This window comes from Sminthopsis crassicaudata, chromosome 2 (genome assembly GCF_048593235.1).
Source record: "Sminthopsis crassicaudata isolate SCR6 chromosome 2, ASM4859323v1, whole genome shotgun sequence".
Taxonomy (NCBI): Eukaryota; Metazoa; Chordata; class Mammalia; order Dasyuromorphia; family Dasyuridae; genus Sminthopsis; species Sminthopsis crassicaudata.
In genome coordinates this window covers 258,631,499-258,640,194 of record NC_133618.1, presented here as the reverse complement: position 1 = coordinate 258,640,194, position 8,696 = coordinate 258,631,499, and the positions used below count along the sequence as shown (strand labels likewise).

The following is an 8,696-nucleotide window of genomic DNA, read 5'->3' as shown; positions in this document are numbered from 1 at the left end:
CAGCCCCAAAAGAATCCCAAGATAGTTCAACAATGTCAGGGTGCCCAGAGAAGATCAGTAGAAAAATAACTAAACCAAAAAAGAATATGGATGCTAGGGATGCCCAAGACAGACTCAGAAGGGAAGAATAAATCCAAAACTCTGCCTTTAAGCAAAGCTTTAAAGATAAACAGTTTGGCCACAAGATCATTTAGAATTCTTGGAAGAAATAAGGTAAGAATTTTAAAATAAGTAGAAATGATATTATAAATTAAATGAAAGCAATAGAGGGAAATAATTTTGAAGGAAATGAAAGCCACGGAGGTTAATCTTGAAAAGAGAATGAATATTTTGGGATAAGAGTTATAAAACTTCACCCAAATAACAGACCCTCTAAAAATTAGAATGGTTCAACAAGAAGTTAATGATTCCATGAGACCATCTGATAAACAAAGTCAAAAGATTGAGGAATAAATGAAAATGAAAGCTATAAAATATCAAAAGCAATTGAACTGGAAAACAGATCAAGGAGAACTCATTTAAGGATCATCAACTTATTTAAAAATCAAGACCAAAAAAGCCTATATTTCATATTTCAAAAAATCATAAATGAAAACTGCTTTGTCTTTTAGAATTAAAGAATAAAATTAAAATAGAAAGAATCCACCAACTTGAAGGAAATCCCAAAATGAAAATTCCTGGGAGTGTTATAGCCAAAATTCAGAGTTTTCAGATCAAAAAGAAAATGCTTCAGTAAGTTGGAAAGAAAGAGTTTAAATACTGAGGAGCCATAGTCAGGATTACAGAAGATTTGGCAGTTACTGCTTATAAAGGAGATATCTTAGAATATAATATTCTAAAAAAGCAAAAGAGATAAAAATAGAAGATTTTCAAAAAATATTGTTAAAAAGACCTAAGCTTAGTAGAAATTTTGAAATATAAATATAGGCATAAAGAGAACATAAAAACAAATACTAGTGGATAATCAGAAAAGCCTTTATAAAGGATGATCTTTGCTTTTAATGGAGGAGAGTAATGATACAAATGTCCTTTCAGAACTTTAATGTCAGCTGGGTTCATAGGGGAATTCAAATGAGCTGAAGGGCCTGGTCATGTTTTTGATATGTTTTCATCATTTTAAAAGGATAAAGGAAAGGAGAGAAGGAAGGCTAAAAAGGGGGGGAGGGGAAGAAAAGTAGAAGAACCATTATCCCAATAACTAGAAAGCACAAGGAAGGGATGAGGATAGTTGGCATCCCCTCATTTGAATTGTTACAGAATTGAGAAGAATTAGGGGGACAATTTATACCATAATAACAGCATTGTAAAAGCAAACAATTTTGAAAGAGTTAAAAACACTGATTAAAATAGATGACTAATGACTTAGAATGTTACCCACCTCCTAATAGAGAGGTGATAGACTGGAAATGAAGGGGGGCACATTAAGTTTTGGATATGGTGAAGATGGGAAATGTATTTTGCTTGTGTGTTTGTTGCAGGATCTTTTGGTTTCCACCACCACCATCTTGGTGAGGCGGGTGATGGGAGAGAGAAACAGAGACATGTCTTTGACAGAGAGACAGAAAAACAGATAATGCTTGTTAATTGAAAAAATAAATTTTTTTTAATTCAAAAATAAATTCAAGTAAAGCAAAGGAGAAAAGGTAGCATAACAGTTCAAAAATGTAAAAGTCCATAGATATCAATTTAAGAATCTCTGGCCTATATGATAATCTATTCTATAACTTTGTAGCCTCTACCAAGGGGGTCCTATTTGGGCTCTGATGGGTGATGGTTGTGAGGAAGAATTCCAACCTTTTACCCTTTCCCCAACCTTTGTGAAATTCCAGATAAAACTGCCCTGTCATCATCATGTTTATCTACAGAGTGGATCCATCTGGAACCCATCTGCTGCCCCCTCCTCACACAGCCTGGTAGGAATCTGGCTTGAGTTCTTCCTGCTGACCATATTCCTACTAAAGCTAACAGTAGGGATCATGCAATGAGGTTAGAACGGCTTTGAACTCTCACTGTCACACTCACCTCCAGACCTGCCCTTCTCCTTCCTGGGCTCATTCTGAGCAAGATTGAGAGCACCTCTGGAGCTAAAGGGGTAGCAATGACTAAGGACCCCATCCTCACCTCCTACTACTTGGGGGTCCACGTGCTACATCCCCTGTAGGGCCATGAGCGTAGAGACAGGACACAGATGATTTAGAGCTGAGGGGGACCTTAAAAGTTCATTTAGGCCAGGCCCCTCATGTGGACCATCTGGGAATGAGTGAATATGAGTTCTCTCTTCCTGCCCCAGGGATGTCCTGTCAGCTGGACAGGCTCTGCTTTGAATGCCAAGGCATTCTGTACTTTCTTGGCTCTATCCCTCTAGATTGGAATTTCTATTCAGAGGACCCCATTTCTCTGTGTGCCAAAAGTCTGGAGGCTTTTGAATAGAGGAGGAGACCTATCCTTTTCACTAAACAATATTCTTGGTGATCCTGTCCCATTGGCCTGAGGACCAGAACACAGGACATTCCGTGCTAGGGACACCACATTCTTGATATGCCTATGAAAGAAGGTGGTTTCTTTAACCTGCCAGCCTTCCCACTCTGTCCTCCTACACTCCTCTGTTTGGCTATGATAAATAGCCCATTCTACTTTTGGCAGAGACAGGTATTCCTTGGCTTCTCATCAGTTACCTGATAATGGATGGATTCTGCCCAACTACTTGAGTAGAAGAAAATCATTTGACCTCTCTCCTGAACAGGACAACAATAACAGAGGTAGAAACCCCCAAAGAACAGAGCTGGACTGGTTGTGGCTCCCTGGTCTTCTAGCTACATTTTTTCTGTGGTGGATATCTATTCTATACTTGCTTAAATGAATGAATGGGTAAATGGAGTACTTAAAACTATGCTTTTTTTTTTTTTTTGCTTTTTTTTTTTTTTTTTTCCTGAGGCTGGGGTTAAGTGACTTGCCCAGGATCACACAGCTAGGAAGTGTTAAGTGTCTGAGATCACATTTGAACTCGGGTCCTCCTGAATTCAAGGCTGGTGCTCTATCCACTGCACCACCTAGCTGCTCCTATCCTGTTTTTTAGGGACACAAAACTAGGAGGAGCTAGGGAAGAAATCATCATGGAGTCTTCTTCTCAGTCTCTTTCTTCTTCCTCCTCTCCCCACCAACAGAACCTTCTTGCTCTCCTTCTCTCCTTTTCCATCTTTTGAAATACCAACCAACAAAAGAAAGGGGGGTAAGCTTTAGCTCTACAAGTTGATAACCTTTGCTAAATATAGCAATGAATGAATTAACTGACTAGTGGCCAGGCACCAAGCTGAGCCCATTAAAAGCCAAGTTCTTCATGTACCTTCTTCCATACATGAACAGGTCCAGCCTTCAACACTTTCTCAGGATCTCCCCTGTGATATAACCAACTAGAAGAAAGATGTCTCTTAGTCCAATGTGGACAGGAATAATCCTGCTTGGGTCCCTAAATAATCATCTCCAGACTTCTGCACCAGTCCTCTCAAAAATTCCTCTGCAGTTTGATTTCCAAGCAAAGAAGGTAAGTGGAGTCCACTAGAACTATAGGTATGATAAGAGGGGCAGGGATGGGGGTGAGGGTGCAGTTTTATGTCAAATTCCTGTTTTATAACACTTGAGAAGAAGGGAAGGGAGAGTAGTGATAAAGATCTATACAAAGAGTAAGGTTGTGTGGTAGAAAGAAAAGAAAAGGAAAAGAAAAGAAAAGAAAAGAAAGAGAAAGAAAGAAAGAAAGAAAAAGAAAGAAAGAAAGAAAGAAAGAAAGAAAGAAAGAAAGAAAGAAAGAAAGAAAGAAAGAAAGAAAGAAAGAAAGAAAGAAAGAAAGAAAGAAAGAAAGAAAGAAAGAAAGAAAGAAAGAAAGAAAGAAAGAAAGAAAGAAAGAAAGAAAGAAAGAAAGACTAAAGTTCTGATCCCAGCTCTGTTAGAGACATTTTAGTCCTGAGGAAGCTACCAATTGGATGGGGGAGATGTGGTCTCCACACTCTTTGGAGTCTGTGTGAGTATTAATTGTTCAGGGCAGATACAGGACTTAGAATGCCATAAGCTAGGAGAAACTCCTAAATAATCTTGTATCTACTTTGTGTTCGTGTTATAACATAAATTTCTGGAGGGCAGGAACTATTTCACCTTTGTCTTTGTATTCCTAGCATGTAGCATAATTCCTAATATATGCCAGGTGATTGCTACATGCTTGTTGGTTGATGCATCTCAAAAACCATCTTTTTCCAGCTCCTCACTTTTAAAGAGGAGGAAATTGAGGACCCGAGAAGCCAAGGGGTTTACTACAGATAGTAAGTTACAATGCAGAGCCTCAAATCCAAGTCTCCTGAAGCCAAATATGATGTTCTTTCTTCTGCTCTTTCTTATCATCCAGGATGGCAATAATCCATAAAAATCCCACATTCAATTATCAGACACATGTCATGAGACCAATTTTTAGGAAGCTTTCTCTGCTCTTACCCAATTAAAAGTCTTCTCTTATTCCTCTCTTCTCAGGGTATTTTGTCTAGACTTCCCTTCTCTCCCTTTAATGTTCTATCTTGAATTACTTTTCCTAATAGTAGGTTGAATATTCCTTGAGATCTACACTATTTTTCATTTCACTAACCACTAGGCCACTTCCAGGTTCTCTGTTCTCTGGGGTTGTACTGCATATGAGTCCTATAAAATAATTGCTAGAGCAGCATAGGAACTACATAGGCTCAGCATTCTATTCATGTGGACCTCCAATCACCAACTTTCCCTTCAGTTCCAAGGGAAATGGTATGTCATCGGCCTGGCAGGGAGAAACATCAACACTGAAAGCCTGAGACACTATAAGATGTATGCTGCTATATACCAGCTACAAGCAGACCACAGCTACAGAGTTATCTCCAATCTGACCATGTGAGGGATGCACTTGGGGGAAGAGAGAAGGTTGGGCAGGGGAAAGATCTGCTCCCCTTTCTTTCCAAGCACCTGAAGCCCTTGGGCTCCAGGATTCCATCTTGCCTACACTGGGGCCCATCACATGTCTTACATAGTAATCTGATAAGTGTCTACTCTGGTATCTGAGGAGCCAGAGTGTGGGGGACCCCACCATACATACACATACCCCATTCCTTTTTCCAGGGGTGAGTCCTGTGATATTGGGCTCAGGACTTTTGTCCCAAAGGGCAAACCAGGTCAATTTGCCTTGGACAATTTTAAAGGTAAGTGTGGGGACCTCTCAGGCAAGTTGCTCAGGTGGGGGGATCATAGCTGAGAAAGGGATATTGCCCAATAACATCTTCTGCCTGGGGTTGGGGTTGAGGATTCTAGTGTCATCCTCTCCCTCTGATGAAGCACTGTCAGAAGAGGGGACCTTGGGGTCTCAGATGGGGACCAGACCTCCTGAGTTCTGAGTCTCTGACCATGTCCCCCCCTCTCTCACTGGGACCAGCCTATGGTGTTACGAAGTATGTGTTCAGAGTGGTGAAGACCAATTACGACGAGTTTGCCATACTATTCTTTCTCAGTGTCAAAAAGAACAAGGTGAACTTCATGGCAAGCCTATATGGTATGTCTTTAGTTGTTTTTCCAATTCCTTTGCTGGTGTTATCCTTGGCTATTTCCTCCCATACCCCAAAAGAATTCCTGAGTGGGAGGCAAGAGTGAGAAAAGAAGAAAGAATCCCTGAGCTCCCTCCCCTTCAATGAGCCCCTCTCCCCCATCAGCCACTGCTTCCCAGAGTCAGGTGCAATCTGATGGAATATATGGAGTCAGAAAACAAAGTCCTCATATTATCATTTACTAACTGGGTGCTAGTGGGCACATCACTTAAATTCTCAATTTTTCCATCCATTAAATAAGATGAACAATACCAACACCACCTGGATTATAGAGAAGAAAGTGATTTGTGAGCTTTAAAATACATACAAACACTTAGGTATATAGTTACACACACACACACACATATATATACCATGCTATATGTATACATGCTATATACACATGTATATGTTTTATATGCACATGCATATATCTATATAAATATACAGGCATATGTATGTATTTTAGCTCCTATATGTAGATATATAGATAAATATACATATGTAATATATACAGCAATTAGATAGTACAATGGATATGACACTAGAGTTGATCTGAGGAAGACTTATGTTCAAATTCTGCCTTTAAACTTGCTAATTGTGTGTGCCTGGGCAAGTCATATAACCTCTCACAGCCTCAGTTTCCTCATCTATAAAATAGTAATAATAGGTATAATAATATTATTATATGATGATGGATATTATTATAATAATGGAATCTATTTTACAGGATTGTGAAGATCAGATAACATGTTAAGTGCTTTGCAGCTTTTAAAGTAATACACAAAGACTGGTTATTTTAAAAGATATTTATGTGTGTATACATATATACACATGTATGTATAGTTATACCCACATGTGTGTGATATACATGTACATATATATACTTGTATTCATATATGCACATACATGCACATAGAAGGAGAGAAAGGGACTATTATTATAATTCCCCAAAAGAGATAATAACAATGTGCCTCCCCCACATTTTTTGCTGAGCCCCCTCCTTTCACTGATTTTTTTACTTAACGCAGTAGGTGCTTGATAAATGTTTGTTGATTGACTGACCCCTTTCCCTTCTTTCACAGAGTCCTTATCTCCCTCACTGAGACCAAATGACCTATATTTAAAGAGAGTGGAACTTAGCTCCCACATAGAGTCACTAACCCCAAGTTCTAGTCAGCAATATGTCACCCACATCTTAGAATCTCAAGCTGTGGCTCTTTCCCCCATGAGTCCTTGTACCATTTCTAGATCCTTCTCTTGATGAGTAGGACGCCAAGCATATGTGAGTAGGTCTCAGGACAGGGCTCAGTTAGAGCTCAAGACAAGGTTGAGGGATTGGGATGAGTATTGGAGGCAGAAATAAGTTGAGGAGCTGGACTCTCTGGGAGAAAACCTCAGGGACTGAAGCTTTGTTGCCTCCTTTGCTATAGGGAGAACAAAAGAACTCAGACGTGGGCCAAAGGAAAAGTTCATTAAATTTGCCCAATCATTGGGCCTCTCTGATGAATTCCTTCTCTTCCTTCACAAAGATGGTAAGGTCTAGGATGGTGTGTATGGGGTTGGGGATGGGAGGAAATATGTCTTTGGAGGCCAGAGAGTTGTCCCTGCCCCCAGTGACAACTTCCATTTCTCTGGTTCCTCCCAAATTTCACCTGCCCCAGAGAAGTGTATCAATGATTAGACCCAAGTATGATGTGAGTATGAGTCCCCTAAAACCTAGAGGAACACTGAAGGGAAGGATGTTTACTAGAGGGCCTGGGCCTTCTGGGCATAGAAGTGATAGGAGCCCCTAGGATCTGTCTCCTTGTCATCTTCCCCCTGTTTTCCTCTCTCTCCCTCTTCCTCTCTTCTCTATTGTGCAATTTTTTTTCTCCATTTCACCTTCTTCCTTTAAAGGTTATTCTTTATTTTTCTTCTTCTCTGATATAGACACGTGAGTTATTAACACTTATTATTCCTTGTATATTTTCTGTTTCTGTATTTGACTAACAATTTTCCCTTGCTGTCTCATTATCCTATCACTATTCTTAGATTTATTCTCATTTTCTCTATCTCATTTTCTTTCTCCCCATTTACTCTATCTCTGTATCCTTTTCTTTGAGGCTTTCTTCCTACTTTCTTCTCCTTCCCATCGCTGTCTGCCTCTGTCCCTAGTTCTCTCTGTACTCCATTCTCTCTGTCCCTTATTTATCTGTGTCTTTTTCTTTTTCTTTTCTTTTTTTTTTTTTTTCTTTTTCTTGTCTCGGTCTTTTTCTGTTCCTGTGTCATCTCTAAACCATGTCAAACCAGCACCCAGGCCCACACTAAACCTTCCCCTATTTCCTAGATCTCATTCTTCCATTTCTGGCTGCTTCTCAGATATCTCAAGTTCCATAGTCTACAGCCCACCTTGGCTCCCTCTACCAAGTCCACCTCCATCTTTGTCCATCTGCTGCTAGAGAACTGGAGACACCTGGTCCCTGCTCTTATCTGTTTCTCGGTATGGCTATCTTGGCTCCATTCTACGTTTTACCATAGAGGCTGCTTGGGATTCTTACCTCGGATCTCCCTTCAGGGGACAATAAATGCAGATTATCAAGAACTAGAGTCTGAATTTCTTGAAGTGGGGAAGAGAAAATGGGATCTTATTTTAGCTAAAAGAACAGCCAGTTGTTCATTTTGTGCCAAGGATACCTCTGCGCAGTGGTTTCCCCTGGAGTCCAGGGTCTCATACTCAAATTTTGCAGATTCAGAAATTCAATTTCTTCAGTTCCCCTAGGAATGATAATACTCTGAGGAAATGAGTATCCCAGTAAAACTCATAAGAGATCCATTTATAAACCAGATACCCATTTATTACTTTACAATGAGAGAAACACTAAAAGAAGTAGCAGGGCTAGCTGTGTGACTGAATCTTGGGCCAATTCTCTTGGTGGTTAAATTTGCTCATGAGAAAAGATTCCTGATCGGCAGATCTAAGACTAGAAGAGAACTCTGAAATCTAATCATTAAAGAGAACAAACAACAGATTATTAAAGAGATAGTTGCTGACCATCTAGATAGAAATGTGATGATTATAGTCAGGATGGCTTCATCAAGAACAGATCATGCCAGATTAACCTCTTT

The 8,696-nt window shown here is 39.7% G+C and overlaps 1 long non-coding RNA gene across 1 annotated transcript; it reads left to right on the top strand.

Moving 5' to 3' along the window:
* The first annotated feature begins 2,493 nt into the window (after positions 1–2,493).
* LOC141553392 (uncharacterized) lies at positions 2,494–8,172 on the top strand. The gene is made up of 6 exons (XR_012485445.1): positions 2,494–2,759; positions 3,364–3,541; positions 5,131–5,210; positions 5,441–5,557; positions 7,022–7,123; positions 7,950–8,172. It is a non-coding gene; the product is annotated as an uncharacterized LOC141553392 (long non-coding RNA).
* Positions 8,173–8,696: the final 524 nt, after the last annotated feature.